General features: G+C 43.4%; 3 protein-coding genes and 1 pseudogene across 4 annotated transcripts in view; 3 read left to right on the plus strand and 1 right to left on the minus strand.

The window, feature by feature from the left end:
* Positions 1-14924, minus strand: part of LOC115799318 (NACHT, LRR and PYD domains-containing protein 12-like) — a 652446-nt gene that overhangs the window by 413685 nt on the left and 223837 nt on the right. The window lies entirely within an intron of this gene.
* Positions 1-14924, plus strand: part of LOC115799325 (NACHT, LRR and PYD domains-containing protein 14-like) — a 137010-nt gene that overhangs the window by 112583 nt on the left and 9503 nt on the right. The gene's annotated exons all lie outside the window — the stretch shown is intronic.
* Positions 1062-14831, plus strand: LOC115799328 (protein NLRC3-like; annotated as a pseudogene).
* LOC115799324 (NACHT, LRR and PYD domains-containing protein 3-like) overlaps positions 2160-14924 on the plus strand; it is an 89486-nt gene continuing 76721 nt past the window's right edge. For both annotated transcript variants that reach the window (XM_030756424.1, XM_030756426.1), the window contains exon 1: positions 2160-2187. The gene's annotated coding sequence lies outside the window, so the exon portion shown is untranslated. The remainder of the gene's footprint in view (positions 2188-14924) is intronic.

A 14924-nucleotide genomic window follows, 5' to 3' on the forward strand; every position in this document is an offset into this window, starting at 1 on the left:
CTGAAATCGACCTCTGTGATGAGTGCTGAGACACGTTACTAATAAGGTAACTTGTAATCTAACTTAGTTACTTCTAAAATTAAGTAATCAGTAAAGTAACTAAGTTACTTTTAAAGGAGTAATCAGTAATCAGATTACTTTTTCAAGGTAACTGTACATCACTGATCACCACAGTGCAAGAGGACAGTGAAACTTTCTTTGAAAACAATACCACAAAATCCAACAGAATGCATGAAATGTTCACTCAAACCAGGTGGCTCAGGTGAGTCATCTGCTCTGGTAAGAGTGTGTGGACCTTTGCTCTCTGCAGCTGCTGCTTCCTCCTCTGGGACTCTTCCCTGTCAGCTCTCCGTGAGTGGCAGTGAGTCAGACTTTAGTGGTCAGTTGGTCCACTGGCACTTCCATGTCAGCCCCTCTTCAGGGGGCAGTTACAGGCCACAATTTACAGATATTTGCACTCAGTCCAGCCCACTGTAACCCCTGAGCACAGCAGTATAAATGATATATAAATTATATGGTTTTAACTCTTTAATCTCTTTGTATGAGAAAAACCCAGAGGATGGATACACCAGTACGATTGTCTCCTTTTAGGCTCACATCAGTTTGATGTTTGAAGGTGCACTGACCACAAATAAAAACCTCCCTCAGATATGATAAACATAAAGTAACGAGTCTGCTTGAAAATGAAAGGAGCAGAGAGTACAGATATTTGTGTAAAAATGTAGGGACGAAAAGTAAAAAGTAAAAATAAATAAATAGTCAAGAAAAGTACAGATAGCTGAAAAAATCTACCACTGTGTGGGTAAAGTAATGAAGTATTTGTACTTTGTTACTTCCCACCTTTCACATCAGCATCACAGAAACAAAAAGCATTTCCAGCTCACAGAGTGGATCCATGTTCACAGAGACGCTGTTTTTGGACCGAGCCACAGCACTGGATTAAAGCCTCTACAAGGAAGAAGACTGCACCGACGGTAAAAACTACAAGTCCCAGCTTCTTGTGGGAATGATGTCAGTGATTAAATACACCTGAACACACACCCCTTCCTTACCTGAACTCACCTGATTTCCAGTAAATGGAGGGTAGGAGCTAACCTGTATGTATCCGTGTGTGAACAGGTAAACAGCAGTCAGACTGAGACTTCAGAGCAGGAGGAAGAAAGAGGAGCTGAGGCAGGGTGAGTGTAACACAACGTTGTTGTTGTTGTCCTGTCAGAGTCTCTGAGTGTGTTTGTCTCTGTGGACTGTAGAGGAAGAAGAAGAGTCCCAGCTCAGCACTTTGATTCTCTACAATTTACCTTATTGTCAGCACCACATGTGCAGGACACACAGAAGATTCAAAGTATTCTCAGACCTGAGGTGGACCAGTGTAAACATACATCTAAATCTGAGTTTGTACGGTATAATAGAAGTACAATAGAGAATAGAAAGTACTAAAATTAATAAATAAGTTTAAATAAATATAAAAATAATACTTATGAAAAATGTCAGTGAGATGAGGCACTTAACATTTAAAGTCTGTGAAGTGACAGTGCAAATATATGATGTCTGACCAAAAGTAGTTTATATGCTGGTACCTGAGTAAACTCCATGTGAGTGTGAAGCTGATGTGTGTGAAGAAATTAAATGAGTGTGTGACGGTTCCTCTGAGGTGTGTGTGGCAGAGTTAGTGTTGTTGAGCTCCTGCTCCCACTGACTGCTGCTTCTTACTGGACATGAGATCTGTGATGGAGTCAGGGGGACAGGACACAGCCCTGAAAGGTCAGAGGTCACATGACAGGTGAGGATACAGGTGCTTCTGATTATGCCACTATAACAGTGGGTCAGACTCACCTCAGATAACCAAGAACACTACCTCTATTTCCCACTGCTTTTTCAGCAACTTGAATCATATAATGAGGGAGTCATGTGATTTTAGAAAACAGGGCCTCGTTTGGCTTTTGTCATGTAAGATTCTGAAAAAAGAAACAGGCCTCGGAGCGTTAGTACCTGATGCAACATCACTACCTGCAGGAGAACCTGTTTAGCTGGATTCATGAGAGCAAGAAACAGACTCGCCTGGTTTCCTGTGAACAGAGAGGGGAGGGGCACACCTGAGCAGGTATACAGACAGGAGTTAAAGGTAAACACAGCTGAGCCTCCATTTTCCTTCAGCAAGAAGGAGCAGGAAAGTGGAGCTGAGGCAGGGTGAGTGTAACACAACGTTGTTGTTGTTGTCCTGTCAGAGTCTCTGAGTGTGTTTGTCTCTGTGGACTGTAGAGGAAGAAGGTTTAGTTCTGAATAACGTGTCTGCTTCAATGAAACATCACAATGATTCTGATGATGAAACTGATGCTGACTCACTTCCTGTTCTTAGGCTCTGCTGCCATGTTGCTCCTTCAGGGTGGTTCAAGAAGAAGAAGAAGAAGAAACAGCCTTTATTGTCCCGCAAAGGGGAAATTTAGGTGTAACAGCAGCAAAAATGTCAAAACACAACAGGACAAGATTAACAATACTACTAATAATAATAATAATACAAATAAAATAATATATACTGTACAGGATTATAACTACAGGAAATCGCAATATACCATGTATTACTATACAATATATACATACTATTGGTTCTATTTTTGTTGGGAGCAGTGATGGTTATAAAGTCTTACAGCTGCTGGGAGGAAGGATCTGCGGTAACGCTCCTTTGTGCATTTAGGGTGCAGCAGTCTGTCACTGAAGGAGCTCTCCAGTTCAGTAAGAGTTTCATGCATGGGGTGGGAGACTTTGTCCGTCATTGATGTTATTTTGGTCAGGGTCCTTCTGTCTCCCACCACCTGCACTGGGTCAAGAGGACATCCTAGGACAGAGCTGGCCTTCCTGATGAGCTTGTCTATCCTCTTCCTCTCAGGTGCAGATAAGCTGCTGCTCCAACATACTGCTGCATAGAAGATGGCTGATGCTACTACAGAGTCATAGAAGGTCTTTAGGAGTGCCCCCTGCACTCCAAAAGACCTCAGCCTTCTCAGCAGGTAGAGTGTGTAACATGGGAAACTTTGAGCTGCAGTTTGTTCTGATGGAACAAACTGAACAGCAGGTCACCTCTGAGCAGCTTTGCTCTTAGTTTCATCTGATATCTCTCAACATGTGGCCAACATGGCTGCCATGGTGACACATGGTTGCAGTGACCAGCAGCAGCCAATCAGCATCTGTGTGATCAGAGCTGAACAAACTGCTTTGATTCCTGCTCTGAGCTCTCAGTGACTCTGAGGTGTAAAGTGTGTGATGGTGACCCTCGGCTCTCTTTATGAGCCAGATTCAGTGGAAACAGCAGATTCAGATTTCTCAGAGCTCTAACAAACTGTTTGCTGTCTGATCTGTAACTTCAGGATCTTTCTAAACCAAATCAAACTCTAGATGTAAAATGTGTGAAGCTGCTCTCCACTTTGGTCTCAGTGCTGTTTGGATCTCAAACTTCCTAAAGTAGGAAAAACATCAGTTTGTCTCTGTCCCACTTTTGGATGGTGCTGTATATTTGTCCCTGTGAAGGTGGACCACATTAAACCTGAATGCTTCTTTGTGTGTTTCATGGCAGCTTCATCATTCAAACACGTCCTGCTGTGAACTGTGTGTCCACACACACAGCTGACACACAAACTACTGCACACTGGAAGGATTTCTGAGGTAAAGTCCAGCTTGGAGATGATGGTGTGTTCCTCATCACTGATGATCAGGTCTCCACAGTCTGCAGCTCCTCAGTTTCCTTCATGTGAGCATGAGTGAAGCTTAACTCTGGTGTTGTTGATCAGAGTGTTTTTAGGCAGCATTTCACACAGTCAGAGAAACAAAGGTGAGTTTGAGCTGCAGAGCTGTGAGCGGCTCTCAGAGGCAGTGAAATAAAGTGACAGCTGTTTGATCCTCCATCAGTTTGTGAGTGTGAGGCTGGATGCTGATTGGAGCTGTCAGCTCAGGTTCAACCTTCACTCACAATCAAATGATTCACTTCAAACTGAGGACACCAACAGTCCAAGTGTGGATGAAGCCCTTTGACTGATGCATGTGCAGAGATGCAGTCCCAGCCTGCAGCTCTGCAGCTCCTCCTTCTGTCCTCAGACTGAGAGTTTGATGTTGGTCAGAGAACAATGACTCAGACATGGAGGCGTGTTCATGACTGCGTTTGATTCCTGATGGCAGCTCACAAACTTGTTTCCATAAAGTCCTAAAAGTCAGCAGGTGATTTCAGCTTCCTCTGATCCCTGATGTGGATCATGTGACCTGCTTTCTAGTTTCCATGAAAGGTCAGAGGTCAGCTGAGTGGAGAAAGCCGACTGTAACTCAGTTCCTTCTGTTACTGTGACCTCACTGAGTGTTTGTGGTTTACCTCTCAGGCTGACTGAAGGATGGTGATGGAGGAAGAGGCGGACAGAGCAGAGGCTGCAGGACCCAGAGGTCAGAGGTCACAGTCTGCAGCATCAAGCTGTCTGTCTATGAGGAGTGACCGGTCCAAACATGATTCTCCAGACTTCAGTGATGGATCAACACGGTAAGAAATGACCGAATTGATTTCTAATAATCCTGAACTGTGTCAGTGAGGTTAGAATCAGTGTTCCTGATGCTCATTGAAACATTTTGTGGCACAAAAGCTCATGAACTGCAGTCCTGAGCTTTCCTACATTTTTCTTTGCACTCAAATGTCCCACACACACTGATCATCATCATTACTGCAAAGCATTTCAAACTTTGATGTTTGTGGCTGATGTTGGTTCACTGTGTGAGAGCGAGCTAAAAGCACAGCCTCTGAAACAGTGTGTAACAGCATGGAGAGCTGTCTCAGTGTTAACCAGAGCTTCCACTGAACAGAGAATGAATTCAGGACAAGATTTTATTTTAAAGAACTTGTTCCTGTAAAAACACGTCACTGCTGTCACTGCAAAAAGATGTAAAATGTGAATAAATGAAATGTTCCTGCATGAAAACAGTGAGTGTAGATTAGAAAGAGTGAAGATCACAGACATCAGTCAGTATCAGTCAGTCCTCCTGTCCTCCTCCCTCTGAACATCCAGTCAAAGCTCAATATTGGCTTCATCCATGTTAGCCGCTCACACTTTATACTGGAAGGGAAACCCTGCTCACCTTGATGATGTTTCTCTGACTCATCAGGTCACTTCTGTCAAATATCAGAGGTCAAAGGTCACCTTCCTGATGACTGAAAGCTTTCAAATGAAAGCTGAAAGCTGTGTGTGTGAGTTTGCTGCTCTCTCACAGTTTTTAGAGTCCTTCTAAGCTCAGTTCAAAGTGAACTAACCCAAGCTGAGCTGCACACAGTGACTGTAACACAGTGAAGGACAGAATCAGCTCTCTGTGATGGACGGCTTTTACTGTGAAGTCTCTGCAGGAAGTGCTGAGTTTGTATTCATAGCAAACTGCAGGCAGATCACTCAGTGTTTAATCAGACAGGAAAAGCAGTTCATTAGTGCTGCTGAGATCAAAGGAAGCATCACTTTGGTTCCAGCCCGAATGCTGGATTCAAACAGGAAGTAGCTCCACTTTTCCTGTTCTCTGTGACCATCAGAGCTTCTGCACAGTGTCGCCACATCTGGATCTTTGTCAGCAACAGTCAGCAAATGATTTTAGTGATAAAGAAATGTGTTCACAGAGAGAGGAAGAGGAGCGGTGTCTGTGTGGAGAAGTGGCCGTCCTGCTGTGCTTCCTGTCAGGACGTCCTGAAGGATCCGGTCTCTACCAGCTGTGGACACTGGTTCTGCAGACAGTGCATCTCCTCATACTGGGACCAGTCTGCTTCATCAGGAGACTCCTCCTGTCCCCAGTGTGGACAAAAATCCAGAACCAGAGCTGGACTGCAGACAGCCAGTCAGAGCAGCTGTGGACAAAGTAAGACTGAACATCTGTCTGCTGATGGACTCATTTCTGAAAACTGGACTTCTTGTTGTGTTGTTGACACATTTCAGAGTTTCTTTCTCTTTAGTCTCAGTGTTTTTCTGTCTTTCAGCAGATGCTGGTCTGCAGGAGGTTTTAGAGGAACATAAGATCAGTCTGAGGAGGAGATGTGAACGTGTGACTGAAGGAAGTGATCAAACAGGAAGTGGAACCCTCCTGAACAGGATCTACACTGAGCTCTACATCACAGAGGGACAGAGTGAAGAGGGTCATACCCAACATGAGGTGAGGCAGCTGGAGACAGCTTCCAAGATGGACGCCCTCCATGACAGTCCAATCAGGTGCCACGACATCTTTAAAGCCTTCCCTGACCAACAGAGACCCATCAGAGTGGTTCTGACCAACGGCGTCGCTGGCGTTGGAAAAACCTTCTCAGTGCAGAAGTTCAGTCTGGACTGGGCAGAGGGCTTGGAGAACCAACATGTCAGTGTGGTGATTCTGCTTTCATTCAGGGAGCTGAACCTGATCAGAGATCAGCAGTACAGTCTTCTGGAGCTGCTCCATGTTTTCCATCCAACATTACAGAAGGTCCCAGCAGAGAAGCTCGCTGTCTGGAAGCTTCTGTTCATCTTTGACGGCCTGGATGAAAGCAGACTTTCATTGGATTTCACCAACAGGAAGCTCGTGTCTGATGTCACACAGAAGTCATCAGTCAGCGAGCTGCTGACAAACCTCATCGAGGGGAAGCTGCTTCCCTCGGCTCGCGTCTGGATAACTTCCCGACCTGCAGCAGCCAATCAGATCCCTCCTAGATGTGTTGACAGGCTGACAGAAGTACGAGGCTTCATTGATGCCCAGAAGGAGGAGTACTTCAGGAGGAGGTTCAGTGATGAAGAGCTGTCCAGCAGAATCATCTCCCACATGAAGACATCCAGGAGCCTCCACATCATGTGCAGAATCCCAGTCTTCTGCCGGATCACTGCTACAGTTCTGGAGCACAGAGCAGAGAGGAGAGCTGCCCAAGACCCTGACTGACATGTACTCACACTTCCTGCTGGTTCAGACAAAGAGGAAGAAGAACAAGTACCACGAGGGACATGAGACGAGTCCACAGGAGCTGACGGTGGCTGACAGGGAAGTTCTTCTGAAGCTGGGGAGGCTGGCATTTGAACATCTGAATAAAGGAAAGATCATGTTCTACCAAGAAGACCTGGAGCAGTGTGGTCTGGATGTGACAGAGGCCTCAGTGTACTCAGGAGTTTGTACAGAGATCTTCAAAAGAGAGTGTGTGATCTTCCAGAAACCAGTCTACAGCTTTGTTCATCTGAGCATTCAGGAGTTTCTGGCTGCAGTCTACATGTTCCACTGTTTCACCAACAGGAGGATAGAGGATCTGGAGAACTTCCTGGAAAATCATCAGAATGATGCTCATTATTATATTTTATTTTTTGTTGATTTACTGAAGAGAGTCATGGAGAAATCCCTCCAGAGTAAAAATGGCCACCTGGACCTGTTTGTTCGCTTCCTTCATGGCCTCTTTCTGGAGTCCAACCAGAGACTCTTAGGAGGTCTGCTGGGTCAGACAGAGAACAGTCCAGAAACCATCCAGAGAGTCATCAACAACCTGAAGAAGATGAACAGTGAAAGAATCTCTCCTGACAGAAGCATCAACATCTTCCACTGTCTGATGGAGATGAACGACCTCTCAGTACATCAGGAGATCCAGAAGTTCCTGAAGTCAGAGAACAGATCAGGGAAACTCTCTGAGATCCACTGCTCAGCTCTGGCCTACATGCTGCAGATGTCAGAGGAGGTTCTGGATGAGTTGGACCTGCAGAAGTACAACACATCAAAGCAGGGACGACTGAGACTGATTCCAGCTGTGAGGAACTGCAGAAAGGCTCGGTGAGTCCAGATGTGCTCATTAACATCAATAATCAGAGTAGATTAGTACTTTAGTTCTTCAGATACTCACAGGACTAAATGATTCTCATTAGTTTGAGTTTGAGATAGCTAAAGAACCATCTAGCATGAAGCCACTGATCAGTGTGCTGTTGTGACATTCGGTCCATGTGCAAGCAGGGTCTTCACACTCAGTTTGTCCCAGTGTTGTCAGTAAGAAAGGACAGTTAGCTCATATCTGAGCCTCAATGTAAACCACAGGGCTGTCCGTCCACTAGTCCTACAACCCCTCCGTTAGTGCAGTGGAGAGTTGCTGTGCTTTCTTGACTATGGTGGTGGCACTCCTCTCCCATTTCAGGTCCCCAGGAACTTAAAACAGGAAACCATCTCCATTTCCTCACCACTGATGAAGTTCACAATGATTTCTTTGGTTTTCTTGACACTCGGGCTTAGGTTGATATATGCCACCAGTCTATAATCATTTAAAGTGCTGATGTTGCTTTGCTTGGACACTGGAATGATAGTTTTTTTAAGACAGGTTGGTACAGGCTCCTTGGCTAGAGACAGAGGCGGCAAAAGTACTGACATTCTGTACTTAAGTAGAAGTACAAGTACTTGTGTTAAAAAATATTTTAGTAAAAGTGAAAGTACTGGTTCAACTTCTTTACTTAAGTAAAAGTACAAAAGTACAGGCTCTAAAATGTACTCAAAGTAAGAAAGTAAAAGTAGCTCTTTTACCTCTTTTACCTGCTATTTTTGTGTAAAGCTAACTGAACCTCGTTATATATTATTGTAATAAAATTAAATATGAGAATAGAAATGTTATTCCAATCAAAATTTTAATCCTAATGAATGCGCTCAGCTTGAATCTGTTCTGTAGGACACAAACTGTGAAAGGGAATTTAAACACAGCTCTGTTCTCTGTGTCCTCCATAGTAGAGGGTGACTGTGCCTCCACCTAAACACCAACATGAGGATACTCAGGGGTTACAGTGGGATTCAGAAGGTGGAGGAACCCTAAGATCAGCTGTAGTGGCTCTGCATGGGGAGAAGAATCACAGCTTTCTATTGTAACTCCAATTCAATTCAATTTTATTTATATAGCATCAAATAACTACAAACAGTCACCTCAAGGCGCTTTGTATTGTGGGTAAAGACCCTACAATAATACAGAGAAGACCCAACAGTCAAAATGACCCCCTATGAGCAGCACTTGGCGACAGTGGAAAGGAAAAACTCCCTTTTAACAGGAAGAAACCTCCAGCAGAACCAGGCTCAGGGAGGGGGGGTCATCTGCTGACACCGGTTGGGCTGAGGGGAAAGAAAGACATGCTGTGGAAGAGAGCCAGAGATTATAACAATTAATAATTAAATGCAGAGTGGAGTATAAACAAAGTAAATAAGGTGCATGAAAAGAAACAGTGCATTATGGGAACTCCCCAGCAGCCTAGGCCTATAGCAGCATAACTAAGGGAGGGTTCAGGGTCACCTGATCCAGCCCTAACTATAAGCTTTATCATAAAGGAAAGTTTTAAGCCTAATCTTAAAAATAGAGAGGGTGTCTGTCTCCCGAATCCAAGCTGGAAGCTGGTTCTACAGAAGAGGCGCCTGAAAGCTGAAGGCTCTGCCTCCCATTCTACTCTTAAGTATCCTAGGAACCACAAGTAAGCCAGCAGTCTGAGAGAGAAGTGCTCTGTTGGGGTGATATGGGACTATGAGGTCTTTGAGATAAGATGGTGCCTGATTATTCAAGACCTTGTAGGTGAGGAGAAGGATTTTAAATTCTATTCTAGATTTAACAGGGAGCCAATGAAGAGAAGCCAATATGGGAGAAATCTGCTCTCTCTTTCTAGTCCCTGTCAGTACTCTAGCTGCAGCATTTTGGATCAGCTGAAGGCTTTTCAGGAAGCTTTTAGGACAGCCTGATAATAATGAATTACAATAGTCCAGCCTAGAAGTAATAAATGCATGAATTAGCTTTTCAGCATCACTCTGAGAAAGGATGTTTCTAATTTTAGAAATATTGCGCAAATGCAAAGAAGCGGTCCTACATATTTGTTTAATATGTGCATTGAAGGACATATCCTGGTCAAAAATGACTCCAAGATTTCTCACAGTGTTACTGGAGGCCAAAGTAATGCCATCCAGAGTAAGTATCTGGTTTGACACCAGATTTGTGGGGCCGAGTACAAGAACTTCAGTTTGATCTGAATTTAGAAGCAGGAAATTAGAGGTCATCCAGGCCTTAATGTCTTTAAGACATTCCTGCAGTTTAACTAATTGATGTGTGTCATCTGGCTTCATTGATAGGTAAAGCTGAGTATCATCTGCATAACAATGAAAATTGATGCAGTGCTTTCTAATAATACTGCCTAAGGGAAGCATGTATAATTTAAATGGAATTGGTCCTAGCACAGAACCCAGTAAATGATGTTGGTGTGCAGGCTGTGATCAGCTGACCTGCTGCTGCTGCTCTGAGGTTTACTGCTCTGTGTGAATGAACTGAACTCACAAAGATGTAACCCAGTATTTCACAGCTATCTGAGCTGATCTCCATCCCCTACACTGACAGCATACAGGCTGTAGAAATGTTGGATTCAGTGAATGAATCTCAGCATCAGCAGCTTTGATTCAAACTCATCTCTGCTGCACTGATGTAACCTGTAACTGTGACCATGAACACAAAGTGCACCAACACAGAGCTTTACTGTAAATACAGTACAACAAGCTGGCCTGTTTATTACACACTAAACTGCAGTATTTTCATGCAATCTTTGAGTAACACAAAGTCAGCATACTTCAGTTTGTTTTGCAGTCCTTACCTTTAAATCTAACCTCTCTTCTTCCTCTCCTGTCCTCTTTCTCCATCTCTGAGTGAACTTCTCTCTCTTTGCTCTCCCTGAAATACAGCAGCTCTTCTTTTAGCTAGCAGACACACTGTGTGACAAACTGCACACACTTTGTGAGTTTGCTGATATTTGTTGAGCATTTAGAAACGCTGCATTTACCTGCCACACCTTACTCCCTGTATGCTCGCTCCTCTTCAGTAGCGCTAGCTAAGCTGTTTATGTGCCGCAGCGCAACTGTAACCCCTGATTATAGCACTATAAATGATGCATTAATTATCTGTGTTTGCATATTTCTTCCCTTTTTACCTGATAAGTCCCGGTGATGGAGGATACACCAGTACGATTGTCTCATATGTTATTATTCCTTCGTTTAGGCTGACCGGAAATGCAAACTTCTCTCTGATGTGTTAAAAAGTAACGAGTCTGTTTGAAAATGTAAGAAGTAGAAAATACAGATACTTGTGTAAAAATGTAGGGAGTAAAAGTAAAAAAGTAGTCAGAAAAATAAATACTCAAGTAAAGTGCAGATATCTGAAAAATCTACTTAAGTACAGTAATGAAGTATCTGTACTTCGTTACTTCCCACCTCTGGCTAGAGACGTGTTAAAATGTGTGTGAAGACATCTGCAAGCTGGGATGCGCATTCGTTGCGCACTCTTCCTGGGATGACGTCTGGCCCCTCTGGCTTCTTTGCAATCACAGACCTGAGCATGTGTCTCACCTATTCAGTTGTTACAGTAACAGCCACTTAAATTTGGCGCTCTCACCTGGCTGAAAGCTGGGAGTCCCCCCGAATCTGCGACAAAACATAACAGCAGCTACATGCAGCATTGTTCTATGGAGCACTGACCTGCTGTGACTAGGTGTGCCACCAAGAGTTATTCAGGTGTACACAACAGGCAGTAGCATCAAATTTGTTTTTACCAATTAGGAGCTGCAGGACTCCAGATATGATATATCAGATGATGCTTCTGTATGTAAAGCTTTAAATCATTTGAATCCTGTCTCAGAGCCAACCTTGGAGATCCAGCACATTTCTGAACCATTACCCTTATTTTGAAAAACCTCTGAAAGAACAGCTGGACTATTTCTTTATAGTAATTAACAACACTGGTATCTCCCCCGGTCTGCTGTGGGATACTACACTGTGTTTTAAATTATTATGCACGTGATATTTTCCTCAGATTTTCCTAAAAGGTCAAAGGCGCGAGAAGGCACGGTTTTTCTTTTTGTACCATGGAACAAAGTGATCAATCAAGTCAAGTCAAGTCAAGTTTATTTATAAAGCACATTTAAAACAACGACGTTGACCAAAGTGCTGTACAAGATCTGTAACCCCAAGGACTATACTAAATAAAAATAAAAATATATAAATAAAATAATAAAATAAAAATAAATAAATAAAAACATTAAGAACAATAAATAACATAAGAAAATTAAAAATTAAAACGTTTAAAACAAGTACCATAAAATACCATAAAACAATCATCTAAAAGGAGGTAGCACTGCAGCCAAATGCCAAGGAAAAGAAATGTGTTTTTAATAGAGATTTAAATGTGTGTATCGTCTGAGCTGTGCGGATATGGAGAGGTAGATCGTTCCATAGCTTTGGTGCTGCTGCTGCAAAAGCTCGATCACCTCTCTGTTTTAGTCTGGTTTTAGGCCTCTGTAAGAGCAGCTGGTTCGATGACCTCAGAGCTCTTACAGGGGTGTGACAGTGAAGCAGCTCAGACAGATACAAAGGTGCCAGTCCGTTTAAGGCTTTAAAAGTAAGCAATAAAATCTTAAAATCGATTCTAAAACGGACAGGGAGCCAGTGAAGGGATGACAGGACTGGGGTAATGTGTTCATGCTTTTTTAAACCGGTTAAGAGACGAGCTGCCGCATTCTGGACTACCTGCAGGTGGCGCACAGATGATTGATCTATGCCAAAGTACAGAGAATTACAGTAGTCCAGGCGGGAAGTAATAAAAGCATGAATAACTTTTTCCAGGTCCTGCTGCGGGAGATAAGGTTTTACCTTGGCAATGACTCTGAGTTGGTAAAAACTGATTTTGGTAACAGCACTTACTTGCTTCTCCATTTTAAAACTACTATCTAAAATGACACCCAGATTTTTCACAGCATCACGACAGTGAGGAGCCAAATGACTCGGAGTGCCAGAGGAGTAGCTTGAGGGGTCAAATTTACCAAAGCGTATGACCTCGGTTTTGCTTTCATTAAGATTTAGGAAATTGTTTCTCATCCAGGACTTGATGTCACTTAGACAGTTCAGCAGGGGTTCCCATGGATCTCTGCTGTTCAGTTTGATGGGCATATACACCTGGATGTCGTCAGCAAAACAGTGGAAACAAATATTATGTTTCCTAAAAATCGACCCTAGAGGCAACATATACAATGAAAAAAGAATTGGGCCCAGAATGGACCCCTGAGGCACTCCACAAGAAAGCTTTGCTGTGGTAGAAAAACAGTTTCCTAGATGGACAGAGAAACTTCTATCAGTAAGATAAGATCTGAACCAAGTCAGAACCGTGCCTTTAATGCCAATTTCATGTTCTAGGCGGGATAGAAGGATCTCGTGGTCCAATCAGACAGCCGATACACTTTGCTGAGGTCATTTTCACACCTTCTGGGACCATAAAGGGGCCTACAGCTCCCTCCCCATGATTCCGGCCCAAAACATGACTCTGCCATCTCCTTGCTGATGCTGCAGATTTGTTGGGACATGGTGGCCATCCACCAATCATCCACTACTCCATCCATCTGGACCATCCAGGGTTGCACGGCATTCGTCAGTGAACAAGAGTGTTTGGAAATTAGTCTTCATGTATGTCTGGGCCCACTGCAACTGTTTCTGCTTGTGAGGACTGGTTAGGGGTGACCAAATAGTAGGTTAATGCACAACTGCAAGCCTCTGGAGGATCCTACACCTTGAAGTTTGTGGGACTCCAGAGACACCAGCAGCTTCAAATAACTGGTTGCTGCTTTGTATTGGCATTTTAGCAGCTGCTCTCTTAATTTGATTAATTTGTCTGGCAGAAACCTTCCTCATTATGCCTTTATCTGCACAAACCCATCTGTGCCCTGAATCAACCACAAATCTCTTCACAGTATGATGATCATGCTTCAGTTTTCATGAAATATCTAATGTTTTCATACCTTGTCCAAAGCACTGCACTATCTGATGCTTTTTTGGCAGCAGAGAGATCTTTTCTCTCTCCCATATTGCTTGAAACCTGTGGATTTCCTTTAATTGGTCCCACCTGGCAAACTAATTATCAGAGGTGTCTGAGACAAATTTCAGTGGTCCAAAGATCCCCGAGACACAATACCATCCATGAAATTAATGGGGAAAAAAAAATTAAATCTTTATGACACTTAAATCCAATTTGCATAATAATTTGGAACACTGTGTGTGAAAGACTGTTTGTGGTCTAATCATATCCTATACCACTGGACTTAAAAAGAACAGTAGACTAGAACTAAGGAACGTTGAGCTAGTACTGCATGAACTTCAGACTCTGTCAGAAGAACTTAGAAACAATATACAAATGATCTTTTATTGCTAATGGTCAGATTGGTTTTACTGAGGGCAGGTACACATCACGTAAGGTAAGATGTACTCTCGGCATTATTAAACACTCATCGTTGTGCAGTCCAGAAGCTCTGGTTCTTTCTGCTGCTGTGGACAAAGATTTAGACCGGCTGGTCAGGGAGAAGTATTATTAAATGTATTCAGACACATCACCTCCTTCAGCTGTGATCACTGATGGCCTCTGCTCTAATAATGTTAGCACTGAGTCAGGACTCTGGATCAGCTGTGACTGACAGACTGTGGACATTATGGAGCCTACATGTGAGGCCATTTTCCTCCTTCACCTGCAGATCTGCAGCCAAACAAAGCTTCTCATTAAAAGTGTGCAGGTCTGAGAGAGCTGCAGACAATCATTGTGTCAAACACAGGAAGCTGAGAGGAGCTGAAGCACATAATGCACATTTCTGCTTTTACAATAACACAGTTCATATTTTCTCTGATCACAGACTTTTTAACTGTGGACTCTCAGAGACTCAGTGTGAAGTTGTGGCCTCAGCTCTGAAGTCCAACCCCTCCCATCTGACACAGCTGGACATGAGTCTGAACAACCTGCAGGATTCAGCAGTGAAGCTTCTGTGTGCTGGACTGGAGAGTCCAAACTGTCGACTGGAGACTCTGAGGTCAGTTCACTGACTGCAGCTGTTGTTGTTTTTCTATATTTCAGATCTTTGATTGATGTTTTTCTATATTTGGTTCCTAAATGTTCA

This window comes from Archocentrus centrarchus, chromosome 20, assembly GCF_007364275.1.
Source record: "Archocentrus centrarchus isolate MPI-CPG fArcCen1 chromosome 20, fArcCen1, whole genome shotgun sequence".
Taxonomy (NCBI): domain Eukaryota; kingdom Metazoa; phylum Chordata; class Actinopteri; order Cichliformes; family Cichlidae; genus Archocentrus; species Archocentrus centrarchus.